Below are 26,370 nucleotides of genomic sequence, written 5' to 3' on the forward strand. Positions count from 1 at the left end.
TGCGGCAGGATGGGTTAGAACAGAATGTACCACTTTAGACACAGGTGGGAGAAATAGCTTTATATCTTACAGGTAAAAAACAGAACTCCTGCCCATGGAAAATCTGGGAGAAGAAATCTGGTACAGGTTAGAGGAAAGCCAAGAATAAAAGACCGGTTATTTTTTCCCCCCATCACAGACATTATAATAATTTCCTGTCAGTTTCAAACTGCTTCACTTCAAACACCCAAGACCAAATGCTACTTAAAACGCAATTCAAGTCAAGCAGGGAGTAAGAACATCTGTGGAAACTGACAAATATTCTCAGAGTGTGATGGAAGAGGATTTCCTTGCTTCTCTGCCAGTAGGTCCCAGCAACAGAAAAATCATACAAGAGTCAGCACCATCTCCCTTTGCTGCAACATGGCCTCAGCTTGCTCTGTGGCTACATCGAATACATATAATCACACCCTCATTGGCGCTAGCTCATCCGGCCCACTCGGCTGTGAATGCTGCATGTAACCATTCTCCCATCTCTCAGCAGCATCACTGCAAGGAAAGTGGGGGGAAAGGGAGACACAGGTCCTTGAATGATAAGAGATGGTGCATAACGTCAGGAAATTGCCCTTGCAGTTCTTCCATTATATTTATTGAGGATTGTATCGTTAGCTCACTTTCACCCTTCCATCCTAATTATTGGAAACAGCTGGCAATGCTTAAAACTGAATGCCTACACCAAGTAAAATACGAAGTGTCTGGAGCTCGCATGACAACCCAATGGTTGGCTGTTGCCTCTTCTCTCTGAAGTTGTCAACCACAGCAACTGCAGACAATGGAGTTTTAAGTCTGATCCAAAATTTACTACTATCCATTATTTCATTCAAAGGTTGGGATATTGTTGTACTTAATTCATCAGAGGAAAGTTATTGTACATTCGAAGATGGATTGTGGAGTCCTCTTTTAGTGTACATCCAACTTAATATGAACAGTGTATGTTCCCATTTTGGATGACTGCTAAATAAGTTTGAACCTTCAGTCTCCTGGAAGGATGGAATGTAAGCAAAGGTTATAATTTCTATAGTTAGCTGTTTTACTAACGGATCTCACCATGCCCATGTGTGATTTTTTAAATAAAAAGGGGTTCTATTCATAAACTAGACAGAGATATCTACTAGTGATGTGCTCAGAAGATGTGCCCACACAAATGATTCATTCCATTTGGTCATGTATTCTGGCTATTAAATGAAGCTTTTCTGCGTTAATCAGAAAGTAGGATTCAAAATGTAGTACTATGACTATATAAATTAATAAAATAGTATGTAATAATCTGAGGGAGGGATTTGTCCCTACACTGCATATGGCGGAACTGCTGAGAGACAGCTACCTTTGTACCAGCATGAGCCTTTTGAATGTCAGTCTCATATCAATCAATCAATAAATGGTTGAGTCTCGGATATGTGTCAGTCATAATCATGCCCCCAAGCAGCCTTAAACCTGTTGGGCATAAGGAAAAAGAAAGAAAGTCAGATGTTGGTTCTTAGAAGATATTAAACACATTGGAGAACCGTATCTATACATTTTCTTCATTTGATGATGCTCTACAAGCATCACTCAGGGCTTTTTCTCTTTTAAGTTCTGAGGTGTCAACATTTTTTCCACAGTTCCAGCTGCAAGCAATTCTGAAATCTTATTAAAAGACAAACGGGCTTGTTAAAGCATATTGAGTAACAGTCAATCTTTTAATTGAGCGTTTTTCAAAAGCTTTAGGCATTCATCGAAGAAAGCATTTAGAAATATGGTTAACTCTTTAAAAACAATCATTCAGGTGCACAAGTGATGCACGGTGAACCATGCTGGTTTTAGTAGATCAGTTCCCTACACAACTGCTGTCTGGGGGTACGACTAACAAATATGCCGGATGTAAACATACATTGTCCTTTGTTTTCCTTGGGATTATTCTGAAAGCAACAAAATTAAAACAAAAGCCTGTATACTTTCTGGACAGTTGACCATCCCACAAACAGTACTTTTAGACCACCATAGAAGTACATTACAACTCTTATTACAGAAACAAACAGGTGATTCCATAAGTGATTTATGTTGCTGCATTTATTTAAAATAATTTCATCCCTCCTCTTCAAGAGTCTGATGCAGTTTCCAGCACAATTAAAACCCCATTATAGCAAACACCCTTGTACTCAAATCATGCCAATCATCCACATTTCTCCAAGATATACTTTGCTTGTATGGTTCCAGAGTCCCACGCTGTATTAGGACATCCTTTAATACAGAGGAAAGCTTGTTTGAGGGGCGTCCAGTGCACTGGCATGTTTGCAGCAGACAGACAGGAAAGAGGGCAATATGTTGGCATAGCAGGTTCTTAGTTCATCAGCTATGCCAACATCTTGCCTCCCCACCAGCTCTCACTAAAAGGAATCCTCAGCTGAGTCCACAGTCCTCTACTGAACAGTTGCTTGGCCTGGAAAGAAAAAAGACATTTATACCTATGATTTTTTCTAAAGAAACAAGTTGAATTCATATTCAAATTGGTCTAACAGGTAGGTTTGCCAGCTCTGGATTGGGAAATACCTGGAAATTTGGGGGCAGTACATGGGAAAGGTTTAGTTTGGGGAAGGAACTCAGGATGGACGCAATGTCACTCTAGGACTTCTATTTTTCCTCATATATGTTCAATCCGCGCTCCGAAGCTGACATTTCCTCCAAGGAAACTCATCTCCTGTAGTATGGATATCAGTTATAATTACAGAAGAGCTCCAGGACACACCTTAAGTTGGTAACCCTGGGAATGGGGCCAATTATACAAACGCTACATAGATTTGTGTGCTCTTCAGTTGTACTTCAGAAATTACACATTTTGTTTTAGAACACTTCCTAGCAAAAATGTCTGCACTAAAAAGGAAGTTCTGCAGCTAAACGTACATGAAGTTGCCTTATATTGAATCAGATATTTGGTCCATCCAAGTCAGTTCTGCCTTCTCAGACTGGCAGAGTTCTTTCACATCACCCACTACCGAATTCTTAACTGGAGATGCTGTGGATTGAACCTGAGACCTCCAGCATCCCAAGCAAATACTTTCACACTGAGCCACAGTCCCAGCTAAATGTTCACTGACAACTGCAAACGCATATATTTTTAGCTTAGGTTTTATTTCTTTCCTAAAAAACAAACATGTCAACATTAGGATTATACTAAAAAACAAACATTCTACTGTGAAAATATATTACGGGGGTCAGTAGTTAAGAATATACAGTATATTGCCCTTACCTTCCTTTGGGCAATAAATGCTCCTTCTCCTTTTGCAAGATGAAAACAAACAGTATCACCCCCCCACTCCCAGAAATAATGGTTTATGTGAGCCAAGACAAAATACAAGTTTCCAAGAAAGGATTTTAAAATAAAGAACATGAACCCTGGTCCCTGGACTCCTTTAAGCCTGTAATGTTGCAAGCCTTTTTTTTTTTGGGGGGGGGGGAGTTTGGTGGTGGCAGAATTTTTAGGATAAAATCTTTGTTTGATTTGGTAGATTTAGCCAGTTAAATTCTACACACTGTAGTAGCCTGGGACTGATAGTTAGTATACCATCTATGTTTAAACTGCTGAAATACTTGCAACAGGCCATACTTATGTGAAAGGATTAATAATTATATCAAACTGCCCTTGTACAATGTTTATTTGGGCATTTAAGGCAGGGTTTTTACCCAGAGGGATGCAAAGTGGTTTACAAATAAGAAAGTTTTAAAACATCATATAAAGAAACAGACAAGAAAGCCCAACAAGTCTTGGCTGGTCTGTCCAGAATGAATATGCTTCAGGAATGAATGAATGCTTCAGGAAGAGGAGAGAAAAGTCAGCCTAGATGGAGCTCAGTTGTGGCTACCTTGCTGCTGAGGTCTCACAAATGGCTGAAGCAAGAGCCTCTATTTGGGATCTAGTGCACACAAAGCATATAGTTATCCCACTGAACCTCTAAAATTTTCCCTTCCAATATCATTTCTGCTCTGTGCAAAGTGGGAATTGGCTACCTTCCTTTAATTCTGCCTCATGAAGAGCTCCGCATAACATGAAATCAAGGCTGGTTTGGAAGCAAGAGATGTCGCTCCAACAAAAGGTTTTTTTAAAACCATAAACAAGTAAGACCACAAACAAGTAAGACAAAGCAATACAAGATACCCAGATGAAATAAGTCCAAATATAGGGCAAAGGGAACGCTGAGGCAGGCCCAGAGGTTGCCAATTTCCAGTTGGGGCCTGGGGTTCTCCTAGCATTACCAATGATCTACAGAGATCAGTTCTCCTGGAGGAAAGGGCTGCCTTGGAGGGTGAAGGGCACAGACTCACCTCATCGTAGAATATGCAACCCAGGAGGTGGGCGAGGTGAGGAGGAGGAGGGCTATGGGGGTCCCCATAAGGGGAGCATAATCAGGCAGCATGCCCAGGCAGAGACTGCCGGCTGGCTTACACCAGGCGGTGGGGGGACCATGAAGAGACCGGTGCCCACGTGCGGCTCATTACCATGCCACTCCACAGTCATTCCCCAGCTGGCCTTGACAGCTGCCAAGCATGCTAGCTATCGTAGTCTTCAGTATGAAGATGTTGTCAACAGTGAACACTGATGCACAATGTTTTAGATTGGATCATTTTTTCCTCATACTGTTGAATTAGGAAGTGGGAGCAGAAGGCTGTGAAGGTTGGTGGGTGTGGGAACACATAGCAAACTGGTCAACACAAACTATACTGCGTTCGCTGGCAGGGGCTCATGGGAATTGTAGTCCATGGACATCTGGAGGTCCGCAGTTTGACTACCCCTGCCCTATTCTCAAGTTTTTTTTCTACTAATGCTAAGCCCAAGTCAAAAGAAGTGGGAGAGGTTTCATACCGCAAAGAGCTGCAAAGAAATGGGCCATACATACATACTATCCTTTGGAGTGATTTTTTTTTAAAAAGTAAATAATTTCTTTGCTTATTCAGGAAACGTTTTCCTCTCTTTGATAGGCCTCACTGGCTGATAACCATACATGACTACTCACCAAGAGTATCACAGCTGCCAACTGATCCAGGAATCATTGTTCTCATTCAGAATGAGGTTGGTTTACCCGCAGTGAGGCCGCATACAGACAAATTTAGTTAAGTTGCTCAGCAGTTCCTCACATTCTTTAAGTGATCACTCTAGAAAACAAAACAAAACAAAGTTCTAAGGAGGAAGAGAATGGCACTAGATTAGCAACTAAGAAAAACAGTAGCAGATTTTGAAAAAAATGTGCACTTTTAAGGGCTTATGCTCCCCCATCCTGCCTAAAGCATTTTCATCCCAAAATGGAAAGTGATGGACGTTTAATATACCGCTATACAAAGACATTGTAATGGGGGGGGGGGGAATCATGTCGATATACCTGCATGAGCATAACAGCTTTCCAATGCATTCATGATAACTGAAACCACAAGGTTTACTTTCCTCAAGAAATGAAGAAGAATTTCCCCCCACAAAAAGGCACCTGGGTTTTCTATTAATTTTTTAAGAACTGGCAGTCTGAGGAAAAGTTTTCTGTATCCACATAAATATATCAGAAGTTCTAATGTCAGCAGGAAATAATTTAAGGATGCAGTATTCTAATAACTCCCAACTTTTTCCATTTGTCTGTCCCCCCCTGCCTGTTTTCCAAGCAATATACTAAGTCATTAAAGGCATCATGGGAAAGGCATTCATTTATTAGCCATTAAACAAAAAATTGAACTAAATTTTAAAGGTACAATGGCTTAGCTAAATGTTTAGGATAGCTCTGACAAACCAACTTTGAGCCCACCCCCCAGTTTGATGAAAATGCTGAGATGAATAATACCTGTCAAAACCTTCGCCCTTCTTTCTTAAATGTGAAAATCGTTCAGGGAGTGTTCCCAAGATTTGCACAAAGTGCCAGTATTTAGACCTCCTAGCAAAGCTTGTTTAATTACTCTGGTGAACCAACTCCCTAAGGCTGTGTCTGCACCCATCTTTGCTTTCCTCATGAAATTTCCCACTGTTGCAAACCCCAAAATGGTGGCAGTAGTGGGAGTGTGAGTATAGCCAGTGGCAACTTCTGAATATGGCTGTTAAAACCTGCTTAGAGCAGGTTGACGCAAAGTTCTGGCGCAAAATTCTCCCCTTTTGTCAAATACTTTGTAGCTGCCAATCACTTGCTTCACAAGCAACAACAGATATTCACTCCTTTCTAACACAGACAAAATTCAAGTTATCTCCTCCGTTGTCCTCATTAAATTAGAAAGGAACTAAAATGTCTCCTGCTCCTCTTGATTACTTTTGTCTGCCAATGGCTGAGGACTCTTCAGCTTCATCTGGCACTCCATTACCTGCTCTCCTCATTTCTTTTTAATTGCTGGCTTTATACATATATTGGTTGCTGCCGTGCAGGCTCTAATTGGTTTTAATGAAATATTCTTAAAATTACCTTTGAGTGGCTTTACTTGCTTCAGTTCTTCAAAACACACCCTTAGAACGTGTAACACTTATTTTATCTGTCCCCCTTGTGCATACCATTGCAGAGTACACATGCACTATGCAGCAACATGACACAGTATAGTAGGGTCTTTAATGGATAACTCAGGAACTACTAGTAGCTCTCTGGCTGCTGCAGATTAGCTTTTACATCCCCTAAAATACCTAGGAAACAGTTGTGAAAAGATCTACATTTATTTCAGAGGATTTTTGAAGTGTTTTTAATACCCGCCTTTTCACCGCTTGAAAGAGTCTCAAAGTTGCTTATACTCGCCTTCCTTTTGTCTCCCCACAACAGGCACCCTGTGAGGTAGGAGGAGCAAGGAGAGCATACACATCACAAGAAAGTGACTGGGGCATGAGCACAGTAAAATTTAGACTGGCTCTTAAGAAAAGGAAATTCCAGTTAATTTTATCATTTGAATCATCAAGTGCATGAGACTGCATTTGCTGTTCCAAATTTGATGTAAGATGCTTTGAGAACTGTTGATCAGGAGAAAAGTAGAATATACATTTTAAATAAAATAAATGCCTAAACTCCAACCAAGAAGAAATAACTAGGATATGGCTAGATACCAACTATAAGGGCGCCTGCTGACTGTTCCACCAATCCAAGGAGTTCTTCTGGTGAGTGCACCCCCAGCATTATGGAATGACCTCTCCAGGGAACTATGTCTGCCCCCGTCCTCACTTTCAGTCTTCAACAAACAGCTTAAGACAGTGTTTAAGACTACATTTGACTAATTTAGTTTATGTACTGGCAGTCCTAGGATTTTAAATATTGTTCCTGGCCCTAACTTGGTGAAATGAACTCCCAGGATAGCTAAGGGCCCAGACTGACCTGGAAAAGTTCTGCAGGGCCTGCAAAATGGAGCTCTTCCACCAGGTCTGTGGCTAAGGCTGCGTCAGTAAGACCAATGGGCCACACTCAGACTGTGCTAAACAACCTCTAGTGCACTCCTTGTTAGATGTCTGCAGGAGGTGGAGGGACCTTGCCATCTTGGTACCTGGGGAGTTAATGCGGGTTTAAGGGGTTTTATTGGATTTTATTTATTTTTTTTAATGGAACCCACCTTGAGTCTTAGGACGAATTGATTCAAGTGGGTAGCCGTGTTGGTCTGCCTGAAGCAGCACAACAAAATCAGAGTCCAGTGGCACCTTTAAGTAAGACCAACAAAGATTTATTCCAGGTGTGAGCTGTCGAGTGTAAGCACTCTTCTTCAAACTATGAACTTCCATCATGACAGTAGGAATATAAAGCAAAAGTTAAGTCTATCAAATTAGTAAACTGTGTCACAACATCCAAATACAGCCGTATGATAATTCTTTGCTAAAACAGCCAATCAGTCCCCTCAAATTCAGTTGTAGTTCACAAAAACATATGAGAAATAAAACTGTCTATGTTAGTGATTTACAGCTTTAACTTTACCATTTGTTGCTGGCCCCATCTGTCCCCACCCAAGTGTGAAGCACTCCTGCAAGTGAAAGGCTTTGTTTGCAACTATCTTTTCCTGAGACCAGAGAGTAAAATTCAAAATTACATGTTACTAACATCACATTACAGTCACATTGTCCCAAATAAAATAAATTGTGTGGATTGTAGTTACACGAGTAAAACAAGGTTAGCATGCATAGTGAGATAAAAGACCTATGTCCTTGTTAAGTCCAGGGTATGTCATTGTTTTGAGTGTTGTAATAACTTGCATTCCTGCAAACTCCCTTTCTAGCCTGTTCTTGAAGTTCCTTGAAGTAATAAAATAGCTACTTTCAAGTCCCTTATTGAATGTCCTGGAAGGTTGAAGTGTTTCCCTACAGGTTTTTCATGTCAGAAAGAAGGCAGGCTATAAATTATAATAATGGTAATGGTAGCAGTAGTCTTTTAGTTGCTTTTATCATTTATCTGGATATTCAGATAGTTAGGTGGATAGGGAATTGGTTAGAGAACCGCACTCAAAGAGTTGTTGTCAATGGTGTTTCATCAGACTGGAATGAGTAGCGGGGTACCTCAGGGCTCGGTGCTTGGTCTGGTACTTTTTAACACATTTATTAATGATCTAGATGAAGGGGTGGAGGGACTACTCATTAAGTTTGCAGATGACACAAAATTGGAAGGACTGACAAATACTCCAGAATAGCGATCCCCAACCTGTGGGCTGCGGACCACATGTGGTGATTCGACTAATTGGAGGTGGGCCCCGAAGGACGCCTTCTCCCCCCCCCCCTGGCCCTTTACTTCATCCCCCCCGGCCCTTTACAACACACTTCGGTTGTCATTGTCTCCCATCACTCCCAGATGGGACTATCTCGTTGCAGAGAAACAAGCTCAGGGTTCCCATTGATTTGTCATTGTCATGAGTTAAAATGTTCCTTATGTTCATTGTTGTGTATCTTATTTTGAAGGGATGTTTAAACATTACCATAGCGATCAGAGAGCGTTAGGGCAGTGGTTGAGAGTAGAGGAGTAAACTATCCCCCCCACCTGGACTCAGTAAAAGGCGTTGAGTGGTCCCTGGTGATAAAAAGGTTGGGGACCACTGCTCCAGAAGATAGAGGCAGAGTTCAATGAGATCTGAACACAATGGAAAAATGGGCAAATGAGAACAAGATGCAATTTAATAAAGGTGTGTAAAGTTCTGCATCTGGGTCAGAAAAATGAAAAGCATGCCTACTGGATGGGGGATATGCTTCTAGGTAACACTGTGTGTGAACGAGACCTTGGGGTACTTGTAGATAGTAAACTAAACATGAGCACGCAGTGTGATGCAGCAGTAAAAAAGGCAAATGCCATTTTGGGCTGTATCAGCAGGGGTATCACATCAAAATCACAAGATGTCATAATCCCATTGTATACGGCACTGGTCAGACCACACCTGGAGTACTGTATACAGTTCTGGAGGCCTCACTTCAAGAAGGACGTAGATAAAATTGAAAGGGTACAGAGGAGAGTGACGAGGATGATCTGGGGCCAAGGGACCAAGCCCTATGAAGATACGTTGAGGGACTTGGGAATGTTCAGCCTGGAGAAAAGGAGGTTGAGAGGGGACATGATAGACTTCTTTAAGTATTTGAAAGGTTGTCACTTGGAGGAGGGCAGGATGCTGCTTCCATTGGCTACAGAGGAAAGGGCGCACGGTAATAGGTTTAAACTACAAGAACAACGATATAGGCTAGATATCAGGGGGGGAAATTCACAGTCAGAGTAGTCCAGCAGTGGAATAGGCTGGCTAAGGAGGTGGTGAGCTCCCCCTCACTGGCAGTCTCCAAGCAAAGGTTGGATGTACACTTTTCTTGGATGCTTTAGGATGCTTTGGGCTGATCCTGCGTTGAGCAGGGGGTTGGACTAGATGGCCTGTATGGCCCCTTCCAACTCTATGATTCTGTGATTTATTTAACCTTGTAGACCACCTTGAGTTCTGCATGGCAGAAAGGTGGCTAATAAATAAAAGTTTTAAATAATTAGGCATAAATAGCCAGCAATGGAAACTTTGCGTCTAATAAGACAAACTGAACTTGTCTATTCTATCTATAAATGTGAACTCCCCCAGGAAAAAAACACATCACCTACAATTCTGATTTGGGGGGGGGGGCGGTGTCCATGTGTGCCCAGTAGAGTGCAAGTTCAGCTTGCAGCATGGGCTGTAGTCACAGGCTGAACAGATCCTTCCGGATTACCAATAGGCTTAAGAAAGCTAAACATTCTGACCCATTACCTGGTTTAAACAAATAGCCTTCACTTCTCTCATCACAAAATCAGCCCAAGTTTCAAATACAACTAGCTGTGCAGCTAGTGAAATGTAAAGTTGGCTGTGGTTTGCGGAAATGAAGTTACAAGTCCCATGCATAGAGTGAGTACAACTGGATAATGCTGTACAGTTGAAAAAGGCTTGTAAACTACAGCCAGAAACCATTTTGAAGGCTGGGAATAAGATTATGATTTCAATCCATCTACAATGGCACTTTTTGCTCATCCTGAAATGTCTACCATGCTCTTTTTCTCACAATTTTAAGACAGTACATTCCCCCTCTCAGTTTATCATTACACACAGACCCACCCACCCCTTTGGATTACATTTATTCAACCTTCAATATCCAAGGTGGGGGGTAAGACAAGTCCTAACACTTGCTGTTTATTGGCAACCCTCAAAATGGCCCAAAGGAATTGCACAGAAAAAGTAAAGAAAACAACTCTGTCTTTAAATCCAAAAGGTGGCTATGCAGAACAGTCAAATATGGGTATAGCCACCTTGTAAGTCTCACCCTAGAACAGGAAAGGCCAAAGCCGAAGTCTGGACCAGTAAAGGAATACCTTCTTGATAGCTTTGAACCTCCCCCACTTCAACTTCTCTTGGGAAGAAGATCTAGCTCTGTAGATCTTGGCAGGATCTAAGACCTAGTAGAAGATCTTGGCAGGATCAGGGACCTAGCCCTAGCTACAGGAAAAGGCGGAACTCCGTTCTCACCCATCCTGGCAGCTGTGGCAATCTTTGCTGGTTGACTAGCTTGTGCTCTAGCCAGGATTACTGCCAAGTTCCAGCTCTCCAGTCTCTGCTTGCCTGTTGTGGACATCCCTGGCCTCCAGCTCTTCCCCTGACCACTGGATTCTGCCCTGCTTGCCTCCATGTAAGCAAGAACATGCAGTACCATGGGTCTCCTGAGGAGCAACAGGGAATAACTCTACAATGGGATTGGGCTGTAATGACCATAAATGCCTCTGTTGATTTCCAAAGAGAAATTGCTGGCCTCGGAATGTGGGTAAGTAGACATAAAAATGCACTTACCCACAGTTGCGCTAAATGGTATCTTAATTAGGCTGGTGATATATTTACTTGTGTTCCCCCCAAAAAGGAACCTTCTATTAGGATTGACCTTACTGTGTGAAGCATGTTGAAGTATTTCGCTCAGGGTAGCAGCTTCCAGACACTGCCGTTTTCCTGCCCCCATCTTCTAGCCTTTTTTTTTTTTAAGAGCTCTGAACCTCAAGTCAGATATCATAAGTTTTAAACTTCAGATGCTAAAGCCGTCTAAGAGCTGTGCTGCCCTCTTGCATTTCATTTGCACGTAGGACACTGATTAGTGTGAGCATTTTAAAAAGAGGAACACAGAAAATAATAGCTCTCATTAGAGATCACACGGGACAGTTAATCAATAATCTGATTGGGAGGAAACATTTGTTAAAAGTGATAGGATTGTTTTTTGTTTTAGGATAATCAGCTGCTCTCCTAAGACATGCACATAAAATTCATTCTAAATTGCCCATGTTTCTTTTTGGCTTGACTCTTTTGTTGCCCTTTCACACTTCACAGGAGACAGCAAGAATAACTGCTGGAACCTCTTCAATGTCTGAATTAATAACCGTTTAACTTTTTAAAATCCACAATGGATTGCCAGAACTTCTGCGTCTCATGCAAGAATGCAGCGCTTTAACCAGGTGGATTTTTATGAAATCTGGGGGTCATTTTTCCCACTACCTTGAATATTTCTGCATTCAACGCTACAGAAGCAGTACCTTGCAAAGCTCCTTGATAGTTCAGCCTAGCCTCAGCTCACTGTTTGCAGGAGTCAAGGACGGTTGGAAAAAGTTAATACTTGCAGGGGAGACTGCCAAAGAAGACTGTGATCACTCTGCAGACAAGGACAATGACAAACCATCTCTGAACATCTGTTGCCTTGAAAACTCCATGGCCCTGTGGCTTTCCTGAATTAATGATTGTTTTCACTACCAGGCAAAACAAGGCAAAAACAGTACAATGAAGATCTGATCTGTTCACGTACAACCAGCAGGCAACTGTTGATGCTTTCCTAACACACAACATTGTGCAAGGTAGCATGGGAAACCCAACAGTAACATACACTCCCTTTTACAAACACGCAGCTGGATCCACAACGGTTTAACCTGAGGGACTAGGATTTGAATCATTATCCTACTGACTGCAGTGACAATGCACCCACTTGAAGAAAAAAAAATCAAAGCATTTCAAATGTGACTGAGCTGCAAACAGGGCAGCTGACTCCTGCATCTACCACTCACTACAAAACAGAATTATAATCATAGAAAGTTCAGCCATTGGCTTCATCTTTTGTAAAAACAAAGCCAAAATTAGCATGAGTTAATTTTAAAATAAGGTTTTTAGGCTTTCTACGAGTCACTGAAGCAGTCGGTGCAAACTTAAATGGACTCTGGGGAATGGTAGAGGACAGGAAGGCCTGGAGGATCATTGTCCATGGGGTCACGAAGAGTTGGACATGACTTCGCACTTAACAACAACAACAAGGCTTTCTACATCTGAAGCTAGGAGGTAAGATGTCCAGACCTAATTAATGCAGTGGAGACAGGTGGCTGACTGACAAGTATGGGAAGCCCAAGGGAATGCTTTGCTTGTTCTGCACTTGGTGAGAGCCTGCAGATCAGCCTCCTTTTAGGTGTTAAGTAGCTATTACTTAAATGGATCTCATGCTGCCATTTGAACTTCCGAACATCAGTAATACTCATTTCTTCTTTTAAAAATATAAAGGGTATATGACACGTTTATCAATTCTTCCCCCAGTTCTTTGAGGCTAAGAGTAAAAGGAAACATTATTTTAAGAATAACTTGGGATGGTATGTTACCAAATCAAGAGAAACCAAACTGTGCAGCATTACCTAGTGGGTGGGAGACATGTAATTAATCCAGTCTCGCAGGTGGCTTTGTCTTTGGAGAGAATTTGGCTTGGCTATTAACCTAAACAAGAGTGACTGGTTTGCAATTATTTTCTTTTTATATAGCCCAGTTTCAACTTGTTTCTGTTCTTGGCACAAAATGTGCACAAAAACACTGAAATCCATACTGACCTTTCTACACCAGTAAGCCTCTCCCCATTTTAATTCTATATTAAATACTCTTTTCTCTAGAGCAGAATTCCCATGTTGGATCTGTGGGCACTTTTGGAATTTAGTACATGCCATCACAGTAGGGCTGTGAAGGTGGGCTGGTCAGCAACAAAATGGCCTGAGGCCAATCTCAAAGTATCAGAAAGCTTCAGTCCAAACTATGCAGTCTTAATATGTTGGAGGTTTTTTTTTCCAGATGGGTTCTCCGTGCAAACACAAAGGTGATGCCTTTTTGGCTTTCCTCAAGCACTTCCTGCTACTGCAAAATTAAAGAAAGTCAGGGTTGGCTCTTTGGGGAAGAAGGAACCAAGGCAGAGGCTGGTGGACATCATGTTGGAGATCACTGCTTTAAGAGTGCTACTCCAACTACTTATGATTTACAATATACTGATCTTCAGCATATGGTTTTGTTAGGTATGCCAAGAAAAGTTATTCAGGTAGGAGCAAAGTAGTATTATAGTCTGCTACTAGCCAGTATATGATAGCACTTTGAGTCTAGTTAACTGGCAGAAATTATATTAATCTTGAGTTTCGTGGTTACTACTTAATCCTTAGTGCACAGAAACTCCAGCTCAATATTATTGCATGTTGTTGCAAGTTATGGCTGAAATACTAGTTTGGAAGCAAGTCCTGTTTAAATGGGTAGGATTTTCTTTTGCATAAAGATGCATTAGACATTAAGGTGACAGTCTATTCATACTTTGTTGGCAGTAAGATACAAGGAAATCAATGAAACCCCCACTGACATTAATATGAGCAAGGTGACATGCATAGAATAGCAGCCTAAATCTTATTTCAGCTGTCTATGAGGACTTCATATATCTATTTAGTAAGACTAAAATGCTTCAGGTTGGTGCTTCAGCATTTACCTGTCAAAGGTTCAAGAGCTAGGAGGGAGGCAAAATAATAATCTCCTGAACAGAACAAAATCAGGGACCTGGGAGCATGCTGCCATGCATGGTCTTTTCTCTGCCCTCCACAAGCTTTGCAGACCACAGACTGAGATGTTTTCCATGATGCTTCCCAAACTAGCCAATTTAATGTACCTGCATGGTTAGAAAGTCTACATGACATGCAAATTAGGTGACTGAAGTTTATGGAACTTTGGCGTAGCAACTGAAGGTGAGAGAGAATCTTGTTTCTCATCCTATTTTCTTTGTTCACTCTCAAATCTCTACAACTCAGAGACAACTGTGGGATAAATGAGTACATACACTCCGGGTAATCATGTCTTTTATACCACTTTCCACTCTTTTCAAGTCTAGGCAGGGTTCCATGGGCATGCATAAATGCAGCTATGCTCAAAGGATGCGCCCCTGTCCAAAGACTGGTCCAGAAACGGCATCTAAAATTAAAAGTGCATGTGAAAGCTTCCCAACTAAAAGGTGAGACGTAGTTAAACAGTTAACTAGTCATGTGGAACTAGTAATTGAACATGTAGAGTTGGATACCATAGTCTAAAAGCATACCAGTTTGATCGCATTAAAGACTGAACTAAACAACCTTCTGTACATTGTAGATAAACTGTAGTATTGGGGTGGATTTCAGAACAAATAATGCTTGAAATCATGTTACTTTGACTTCCCTGAGACCTTTTCCATAGTTATTTGCCAGCCCATTCTCACCACATTGACTTCTGGGTGCTGACCCTGATTTTATGCCTGGCATTCTACATTTGTGGGCTTCTCCAGTGCCATCCTAGAGTTCATTCGCAGCTTGCATTTTACACTTCTGTTAGGGGAGCAGGCACTGTTGGCTCCTGCCTTGCCTCCCTTAAAAAAAAATCTGAGCATGCATAATAGCATAACACCCACATGCTTGTTCTTGCTTCTTGCTCTCATCAACAGCCTTCTTCCCTTTATCCCTATCCCATGGAAAAATGCCTAAGTGCTCCATTTTTCCATGTTGTGCAGCTCATTCCCCCCTTCAAGCCTTCTTGGGAGCAATGCAAATAAAAAGACAGCTTGGGAAAAATGGTGCCTGCTTGCACCTTTGTTTTAAGTGTGCCACTTCAGGTAAGCATCCTGTGTCATCAATTTATTCCCTCCTTCCCTCTCATATAGTGCATAGTATCTTTTTTTAAAAAAAAAGATAATTATGTTAGGATGCTCCAATGTTGTAAAACCAAGCAGCTTTTTTTTTTGTACTTGGGGAAAGCCAGGGAGGCTGCTGGATGAAATTAACAATGTAAGTAGCCTCCTTGCCTGGAACTGACCACAGCTCCATTTCCCTTCATCAAACTGATGAAGTGTTTTCTGTTGAATGCTAAATCTTGTTGGAGGAGAAGACAGGGAGGTGGTATGTGTATCCTTGCTTGTGCTACTTTGGAACTGCATTTTGATGCAATCCTGTTCAAAAGCAGGGAGTGGAGGAAGGCAGGCAGAGACACAGCACTGGTTGGATAACAAATGTTATCATTTCGAGGTGGGAAACAGTGGAAGAAGCCAAAGGAACTGTTGAGCTTCTACTTTAGGCTTACTGTGAATTCCATAACAGGAGTGGGGAAGCTCACATTTTCTTGGGATTCAGAAAACACGTAGCCAACAGGGAACACATTCAATATTGCACCAGAAACAGGAGATTTTAGTGAAAGTAATGAAATTCCATACAGCTTTATGGGTGCTGCCGCAAAGTTTTCAGTAACTGCGGAAAAGCCCTGACAGTCAGCTCATGACTTTTTTTCAGAACAGTTCTTAACAATTTCCAACAATCTCTCTTTGGTGAAGTCATATAGCTCACTACAGAAGGCTAAGAACCATAGAAAAGCCTACAGAAGTTCAAAACCTCAAATGATGCAAGAGCACGCCTGGCGCAAGCTCTTTGTCCTACCAAAATGGATATTTTAATTTTCCTTCAAGGAAAGACAGAAGGGAGCTAGCTATGCAAAAACTAAAAGTAATCAATTAACAGTTGAATGACCTTTCACTATTTGTTCCAAAGTCAGGCAGAAAAAGGCCTAAAAATACTTGATTAAAACTGGTGGGCTGATTAAGCACAATAAAAATTCATAATAAGGGACGGAACGGTGCTTATCTAAAATCTTTGCTCTGCTGATAATACTCTGCTTATTAAAAGAAGGGTGTCTACCACCTGAAGTATATTCTCACCTGAAGTTTTTTAAAGGGTTACTACTTAACCATCTACCAAAAACTTTTATAGATCAAGCCCACCAGTCTTATATTTTATTAGGGCATGGAGGATGCAATTGAAAGCATATTTATTTGGAAGAAAGTTCCATACTTGTTTCAAAATAACAATAGAGGATTCCAGCATAATGCTTTTTCTCATCACAGAAGTTCTCATTACGAAACGTTCCCATTATGAAGTTATTTTGTATTCCTTTTGTAATGACCATATAAGCACTACTCCTTTTGCCAGGATAATTGGGGGGGGGGGGGGAGTCGGGTCAAATTCAAATGGATCAAGCAAACCAAATTTCCCACTCACAGAAAATCACAGTGGAAGACTAGAATTTGTTACCTAAACATACCCACAAATCACAGTCAATGAATGAAGCACGCAACTTACATGTGAAAATGAGGTGCCAGGGTAAACATCACAGCAATAATGTTATTATGGTAATCTTGTAGGCTCTTATAAATGCATCCATTTGCTGTTCCAAAGGTGGGTACATTGTAAGAAGTCTGTGAGTTGGAAATTTGGTTTGCTTGATCCATTTGAATTTGACCTGACCCCACCCCCTTCCCCATTATCCTGGCAAAAGGAGCCTGTGCTTATATGGTCATTACAATCTGCGACTTATTCTCAAGCGGGGAGGACCGTGCTCTCTTCACCATTAAGTCCCCAAATATGCTTCGGTCTACATACAGAGCACGAGGGCTATCACAGAACTTGAAGGCTCCTAAGGTATCTAAACTGTTACATTAGATATTAGTAACATAGTTGAGTAACTGGATACCTAATAGCGGTGAGAGAACTGCAAACAGACAGTGTACCAGCCACCATCAGTGTTACTAGATTGGCCACGCTTTCTCTACCAGCCACGATCAGGAATTGGCTAGGCAGGCCACTGCAAACACAGCTGGGTTCACACTACCTTCTAGACCTGCTGAGGACAATTTTACATAGCTGTGAGTCTGGAAGAATCTAGCTGTGCAAACCAGTGATTTTACATTTGCACTAGCTGCTTTTTTTTTTTTGGTCCCAGATCTGTTGTAGTGAGCCAGTTATAGAAAATGAATTATCTCCATTAACACTGTCTCAGGGGATGAGAGGGATTAACAGGTAACTTACACTTAAGAAGATTAATGACAGAATTCACAGCCTCAACTCTTCCTCCTTCTTATAATCTTCCCCATCAGAGTAGTTCCCAGTGAGATCTCCCCTTCACAGATCCAAAGGAGTGAGTTGTGACTCACAAAAGCTTATATTAAAATAAATGTTAAGCTGCCAGTGGACTTTATAAAAATAATTTTTAAATGTTTTATCAAAGATAGTTAAGAAATTTATTACTCTTAAAGTATCCAACAGCAATAGTAAGATGGGAAAATATTTTTTTGGAAAATCATGTACAAGTGTTGCATACATATGCATACAATTTTTATTGTTTCAATGACTCGTCACTAATCTGCTCCCTTTAGATCTGCTGCTAAACTCGATATTGTGCATGGATATGGTTAACTGCATTTTTAAATGACCACTGTTTTTAATCTGTTTTAGCATTATTTCATCTGCAGGCTTTGCTGATTTACTGGCTTTGAATACCAGCACTGGTGCTAACAAGCACACTCCTTTACAGACATTGTTGTAGCTGATTACTCATGTTGAAGTAAATTAAATGTAACTTTAAGTAGAATTCATAGATCCCTGAGTGTTGGATCTATGATATTGATGACCAAAATGTCATGTGAGTGCCACGGCCCCTTCTGAAGATCATTTAGGCAGGTTTCAGCTTCACTTCACATGTTTCAATGTGGACTTGATGTAGGAGCAACCAGGAAGGCAGCTGTTCTTGGCTTCCACAGTTTATTTCTTTGCATCAACTGAAAAAGCAAGCCTTATAACAAGGGCTAGAAATTTAGCGCCTGACACTAAAGATTAAACTATATAGTGATTGCTAGTGGTTCTGGCAAATGTCCCAAGGGAGCAAATTAGTACTAGATACTTCAGTTCACAGCCCCCATTACAGAATAATTTTGCCAGAAGGGAAACTGCATTACTTTCCTACACCAAAACGTAAACAGCAGTTGGGTCAGCTTCAAAAATGACTAAATTTTATTCTAGCATAAGTCCAGTATGACGGGGGGACTTACAACTGATCACCAAAATACAATGATTATTTCCCCGGGGAGGAAATGGCAGGTTCAGATGGTGGAAATCTATGGTATTTCATTCCACCCAAATACATCCTCAAACAGTGTCCTCCACTGCCACCATCTCCTAATATCCAGGAATTTCCCAAGCAACTGGCAACCTTAATTGCATCCACTGTACAGCCACACTTGGCACATATCTCTACACAAAATTATGAACAAGAGTTTTTCTCCATAACCCCATGTGTATGTCTTTACATACTTTGAGAACATGGGCCAGTTTTCAAAATATTAGAATACAAACTCATTTGGGCTACTATTGTAATGTCAGTTTTAGTTTAATTTTTGTAGACAGTTTGAAGCTTTTTGTCTTTACTAAATTTAACTATAGATTTCCCCGTCATGTAATTGCCATCAGCTTATTGTACAGTTATTTTCCAGTTTCTGAAGAGCCTGTATAGCTTAGTGGACACTATAAATTATAATGCTATTTGGACAGAGACAGTTTAAATTCCTGTCCACATTCAGCAACTGAACTCAGTGGCCTTATCTCTCCAGTAGGGAGGATAAAACATCACTCTGAGCTCCTTCATGGGAAAATAAAAGGGGGGGGGGAACGTTAATCAGAAATTAGATATCCATTTCTGGGGATATATCCAAACCTGTTGTGGCCTGAATTAGTCCTTAAAAAATTAGAGGCAGAATTTTATGCTTTGATAAAAATTACCTTTTCATTTTATTTTACAACATTTATAAGCAAGCCTTGGAAGGGAGTAATAAATTTGGGAAAACCCTCCACTTCCAGAAAAATAAATTTCCGAGTCTAGTCTAGTATTCCAGAGAGCTTTGGAAGTAGCATGAGCCTACTGGCTGGGGCAGAAGGTGTTTTTAAAGTAGGTTCTAAAGTGAGTGTTTAAAAAAAATAGCTTGAGTTCTTTTTACTGTTGCCCACTGTAGGTCCTGAAATGCTTGGGAGATAATTTTAATGTTTTCCTCTTCACTCCACAGTTCATGGAACATCCCTATCTGGCTGCTGGAAAGTTATTTTTAACTTACAGGTCATAGTTTTTTATATATATATGTACCTGCCGAAACCTCTACCTTGTCTGCCATACTGATAGGCACTCAACCTTTAGAGGGAAAGATCCTTTCAATAAGCTGCCTCCATAAGCATTTGAAAAAATGGGAAATAAGTGTATATGTATTAAACATGCAATGCTTGTGCACAAACTTTTTTCAAACTTTATTATACTATTTATTAACGTTATATCTGCATTCTGCATACTTCCAACTAATGCAATACGTTTTCCTCGTTTCAAAAACCAAATATTTATGTAACCTACAAGTATTCTCAAGGCTGGTAACTAAAGAACCTGTCAGGAAAGGCTTGTTTTATAACCAGTCCATGTTTTGGACTCATGATTCCACAAGGTATTAGTATTAGATATTCTTAGCCACCTTAAGTTTAGGGACATAAGGGTTAAATATACTTATTCAGCTTATACTTATTTGACTGACTGATAAAAGCTGACAAAACATTACAAGTTCTGGAGCTCAACTGCCATTTTATTATAATCATTATTAGATGGGAAAATGCTGCTTTATATTAATGTGAGTTCATAATTTTAGGGGTATTTGGACCAACAACTGATTTCACTTCAAACAATATCCCATACCAGTCTTAAAGGCTAACAGATTTATTATGGAATTAGCTGACAAAAGTGAGCTCACATCTGTGAAATCTTCTGCCTCCACTTGGTAATCTTTAAGGTAACACAAGAATCAATCTTTGTTGTGTCACCTTAAACTTTCACTTTCAGAGAAACTATGTTATTTCAAGTTACTGGGTTAATTTCTAGCAAGCACTACATCCACAGATACAAGACACATCTTTCCTAAACTCATATTGGAAAACTCTATAGAAAAAAATAAGATTGAAAAATATTATTAGTTATGATATTCTTAAATACTAGGATTCTCAGCTTCATAAAACCACTTGAATCTGCTCCAGAAACCACCTTCTAAAGAACTGAGCAGATCCAGCCACTTTTCTTAATCATGTTTAGTCTTGTGGCAGATTCTCTAAGAGCATTTTTCCTGCAACTCTCTATTTATGATTATCTTTAGAGCCTTAGTTTCTGCTGAACGCCAATCTGGAACTTCAAACCTGCAACATTACAGGCGCCTTCCAGCAACAGTGAGGTTCAGAGTTGAATCCCACAGAGCTGTGTGCTCAGATGTGATCCAATGAAACTGGTGTAACTTAAACTTTTACAGGATCCGCATACCACCATTTCGCCTTTTCAGCTGAACCTTGAAGGTTCACTAAACCAAATCTGTCTCTGCAACCAATGTCTGAAGTTGCAAACTTATCCACAAAATTCTAACACTAAAATCCCAGCAGCGACATTAAAGCTAAAAACTGATATTAAAACCTTCAGTTTGCAAATGTTCAAAGTTTAATTTGCCCTTTTGTGAATCACAGGGAAAGTAATTAAATGAAGATTTAAGCTAGCTGCTTACCTTTGATAAGCCCACTATCCCAATTGGAGATCATAATTTGTCTGAACTTTGTATCTAAAGTTATTTGTCATCTGACACAGCAGGAATCCTTTGCAACGAACAACTCATAATGTTATCAGCGCAGGAAGGGAGACGCTGAACAAGGACCTTCATAACTAATTCTGAATGGCAGCAATAAATGTTTTGCTAGCAGGGTGACAACCCAGAGCATACATTGGAAAGTGGCTGGCTGGTTTTATTTCTGCACAGGACAGAAATCGTGTTTTCAAAATAACTGGTGGTTTCCTCACTTTCTCTCTGGAACTCAATTAACTGTGTTACTGTCCCATAACAGATCAAAAGACTTGGATCAACATACATAAGAGAATGCCTCTGAGAGGCATTTTCATGCTAAAGCCTAATGCTGCAGGTTCCCTCCTTTTTGTTGCTGTGCAAATTCACTCTCTCTCTCTCACTGGCCCAGAAACCAGTTTGCTGGACCCTGGTGCTCCAACCAGCCAATTTGTGTACTTTGAGTTTCTAACCATGCACAGCCTGAAGGAAAACTTTGCATATATGAATGAGGGGGTTCAGACAGGCACCCCCTCTACAAGTATAATATTAACAACCCTCAATGGTTTTTTTTTTTGATCCAAAAATTGACCAAGGATGGAAAACCTCCAGGTCCACTCATCCAAAGCACCAAAATCTTTGAAGTGGGCATCACCATTGTGCATTTCGAGGTTGGAGGAGGGACGTGCAGCATTTCGGCCCTTGAAATCCTGTCCAAGAGTGTGTGCGGGCATCTTTTCCTCGACGCCCCAGCGCTCGCGACCGGCAGCAAGCCATTCCCAGTGGCCGACTGAAACGCCAACCGTTTTGAGGAGCGACCCAAAGCCAGCGGAGGTGCCCCACGTCAGGAGTCCCCGGCAGGCCGAGCGGGCTCCCGCCTCGTGACCGGAGCGACCTGTCTTTGCCTTCCCCGAAGCGTCGCGCGGCCCTTTCCTCTTGTTCCTCTGAACTCCCCTTTGCCCACGGACGAGGGGGGGGGGGAGAGAGAGAGACTTCATATGCCGCGCAAACGAGAAAGTTGGTCAGGTCCAAGCCGAACCGAAGCCCCCCCCCCCCCCGCGGACAGATTAAGACACATCCCCCCCCCGAAGAAGACCAACCAAGAGGGGAGCTTTGCAGCCGCAGAGCCCAAAACAACCCCCCCCCCCCACGCTCCCATTTGCAACCCGAGAGCCGCACCGGCGTGGAGCGACCGTAGCCCCCTGCGCGACAACACTCGCTTCACCCAGCACGACCGAGCCTCGAACCCTCCCCCCCCCCCCCCCAGCCTCGCTGGCCGGTCGACTTAGCCCCATTCAGCCGGGCCGGGGGGTTCGCTCCCTTGGGCCGAGCAGGGGCACACAGCGCTTTCCCAGAAGCGGCGACCGAAGCTGGTCCACCTGAAAGGGGAGGGGGGGCGCCCAGCAGCAGGAAGCCCGTCGCCCTTACCTGGTGCCCGCCAGACGGGCTTGCGTCCAGACGAGACGGCCTCTTCCCGGAGCTCCCTCCCGTCCCCGGGCCTCTTCGCCCGGCACGCCCGCGCGCTGCTTGCACCGGGCGAGGAACTGCGGCAGAAGCCGGCGCTGCGCCTCTGTGGGGCGGCCGCCGCTGGGGGCGTCCAGGCTGGCGGGGCTTCCCTTGGGGTCCGGGGTGGGGACTCCCTTCCGCGGAGCCGTGCCGCCTAGCGGGCAGGGCGGGGGAGCGCCACGGCGCGCCTCCATCCCCCCTCCGACACCTGCCGCGACTGCAGCAGGTCGGCGAAGGGGGAGGACTCTTAAGACGCAGCCGGCCAACCATCGGCCGGAGGCCCCGGCTCTGCCCGCCCAAGCCCAGCCGCGGCCACGCCCAGAGTCGGGCGGCCGCGACACGCGCGCTAATCAGCGCCGCGGGCAAGAGAAGGCGGAGCGCGAGAGGCTCTTCTTTCTTGCCCCGGGGAAGAGAATCTGGCGAGACGTGGGCGGGAGCGCTCCCCGCGCCCATCGCGCATCCTCCGGCCCGCGCGGGTTTCTTGCAAGCTCAGCACGACTGGGCAGGGCGGCGGTGTGAGGCCTCCTACGGCTAATTTGCGGCCGGAGGGGAGGGGGTGATGACGGAGCCCAGCACGTCCGCCCCTCTGACTCACAGGCCGGGAGCCCCACACCTGGCCCGGCCTTCCCCCCCCCCGCCGCCCGAGAGAGCGCCGCCCTGTCCTCGGCACGCTTTCCTGGGCGCCAGCGCCACTGAGGAGACCCTTGGACGAATCGGAGGGCAGCAGTTGAGGCTTGCTCTGCGAATGCTGCTTGCGCACTCCGTCGAGGGTGGCACCCAGGAGTCAGACGTGGGCAGCGTCCCGGGACTCGGTCGCACTGGCTCCCCCCGAGTGCTGCTGGAGTGCTCCCGAAGGCCGCCACGGGAAACGGCGGGGGAAGTAACAGTGTTACTCCATTGAAAACTACCACGAGTCTTGTGACGCCTTCGAGACTCTTTTCTGTTCGGGATTAAACTTTTGCAGGCTAAGTAAAATGAGCCGGACCCTGCACGGGCACAGACGCATACCGATCTACCTACTTAGTATGGCTATCTGCCAATGGAGGGTCCACCTCCTCTGAACCTGACTGTACTTAAGGGAAGTTTATGCGAGAATAAAAAAATACATTTGTCTTAAGATGTCTTAGTAAAACTGGGGGAAGAGAAGTTGTTCAAGCTATTTTTCATTCCCAGAAGGAGCTGTCATGAATGAAAGGTGATGCCTTGCTTAGCATTTATGGTGTAAATAATGGTCATCTGACTCTTGTAGCTACACTATTTGAAATTTAAGATATCTGACAACTTTATTAGCATTATCATTTTTGTACTATTTCACAAATATATTGAATTGAATTTGGAAAGGAATAATTTAAGTATTCCTATTCAAGATAAACAGATGTTGTTTTAAGTTATAGATTCACATCATTCACAAGAAAAAGGCATATGTAATGTTGTAAATTTGGGGTATAAAGTGGGATGTCCTATTTAAAGTATTAAAGTGTGTAGAAGTCTGTTCTTTTTAGGATTGCTATGTTGGTTGCATAGGTGTTGGACTGGAATTCTATAAATAGGTAATATACAACTGAGCCATAACTAAGCACTTGAAGGTCTTATTGTTTTCAAATAGAAAGAAATCAGTATAGCTAAACATACTTCATTTTTAAGCAGAGCTAAAAGTGCTAAATTTTAAGTGCCTCAGGCTGCAAGTTTAATCAGGTCTATTCAGAAGCAAATACTGCAGAATTCAATGGGACCTCTGTCCAGGAGAGAGCTCTTGGGATCGCAGCCTTAACTTTTTTTTTATGTAGGTGCCAGGATGCTATGTTTCTGCCATGATTTCTATGAGTTTATTTAGCCTGTTAGCCAGGTTGGAATCTGTTAGTTTATCTAGCCCAGGGGTAGTCAAACTGCGGCCCTCCAGATGTCCATGGACTACAATTCCCAGAAGCCCCTGCCAGCATTCGCTGGCAGGGGCTTCTGGGAATTGTAGTCCATGGACATCTGGAGGGCCACAGTTTGACTACCCCTGATCTAGCCTGTTAGCCATGTTTTATTGCCTCAGTGCTTTGGTCAGTTCTTCCTACATTCATACCTCTTTCCCATCTTGATCCTCTCACCCATCCCCGATCCATCTCTATTCCCCTCCAGAATGCAGCCTTGGGATCTCCCTATCTGGTTGTTGTGACTGTTTGAAGTCTTCCCGCATTAAATGGGTTTCCATGGCAAGGGGCGGGGGCTTATATGCTAAGCCTTTTTGTCTTTGCCTCAGTTTTGATAAAGTATTGTCAAGTATGCTTACTTGAGCTGAATAAATGTAATATTTCACACGAAGTCAAAGGTTTGCTTTTCTGAATAACTGAAGATCCTCACAGTGGGCATATTTTGCAACCCCAGCCTAATGCCCCTGCTGCCCCAATTTTTTCAAGACTTGTGCCCGCAGCTGGCCATTGTTCCAGGACATGTCTGCAAAATGCCTTCTTCTCAGTTTGAGTCATACTGAAGAACATCCCTGTCTCTATAAACTTCTTGTAGCCTTCTTGCATACAGTCATATGAATGACCATTGCCAACTGCTGGAACCAGAAGAATCCTTTTGTTGGGTATCAGGGCACAATAAAATCAAGGATATTACACCTCTTAGAGAAACTCTTTAATGAATGTAGCTGCTTATAAAATGAGTTGCTTTAGAAAAAAAACAACCCAAATTTGAAATCTCTGGGTCTTCTTATTGATCTATGCAGAAAATCACCAGAAGGCTTCAGGTTTCAACAACCCTACACTAATCTCATACTAACCACCAGATCTGGAGCCAAATGTGATGCAGAGGCTAGAGCAAACATGTCAAGCCTATGACCCAAGGGCCAGAATTGCTTACAGCCAGGTTCTTGAAAGCTGCTGAAATATGTTAGTTTTAAAGATTCTCTGGTTGTTATACCTTGATTGTAAGGCAATAGCTCCCTGTACTGTGCAAAATGTCTTGTGAATATTGAGCAAAAGGTGGTTCATTGTCTTTGTAGTAAAAGTAGTAAAATATCTCCGGTACCTGCATCCTACGGCACACGTGCCCTGGCCCAACAAAGTCATGATTATATCAGATCCAGCCCTGATAACAAATCAGTTTGATACCTCCTGGCTAAAGTGTTAGATCAGCATTTCTCCATTTTTTTTTTTACCATTGAGAAACCCCTGAAACAGTCTTCAGGCTTCAAGAAACTCCAGAAGTGGTTGGGAAGCATAGCTGTGTTCATGCCCATGTGCGGTCCCTCCTTTTCCCACCCCCTCCAGACCTATCATTGGTCACTGGGGGGGAGGGGTCAGCATGACTATTCATGGTTATATCACCCAATAAATGTTTACAAATTTTAAAAATATATGAAAATTTACTGAACTCCCACCCATTTGGGAAATCCTCCCATGGCTGTCAAAAAAACCCAGGGTTACACAAAACCCTGGTTGAGAAAGTCTGTGTTAGACTAATGAGATCTAGGATCATGGCCACTCATGTCATCTACAGGCACTCTACTTAATGGGTTTGTTGTGAGTTTAACATGGTATGAGATCAAAGTTTTCAAACTGGTCAGGACCTCCCTCCAATCCTTTTAGTACTGGTTTAATATATAAATTTTTGCAGTTTAAGCCATTCATTCATTCATTACATTTATATACCACCCTCCCCTTAGC

At 42.6% G+C, this 26,370-nt stretch overlaps 1 long non-coding RNA gene across 1 annotated transcript; it reads right to left on the reverse strand.

The window, feature by feature from the left end:
- Positions 1-1,704: 1,704 nt before the first annotated feature.
- On the reverse strand, positions 1,705-22,904 carry LOC143841196 (uncharacterized). Its single transcript, XR_013232622.1, has 3 exons — positions 22,634-22,904; positions 5,028-5,166; positions 1,705-2,458 (listed from the first exon to the last, which is right to left on the reverse strand). It is a non-coding gene; the product is annotated as an uncharacterized LOC143841196 (long non-coding RNA).
- Between the last annotated feature and the right edge of the window lie 3,466 nt (positions 22,905-26,370).

Source organism: Paroedura picta, chromosome 7 (assembly GCF_049243985.1).
Source record: "Paroedura picta isolate Pp20150507F chromosome 7, Ppicta_v3.0, whole genome shotgun sequence".
NCBI lineage: Eukaryota > Metazoa > Chordata > Lepidosauria > Squamata > Gekkonidae > Paroedura > Paroedura picta.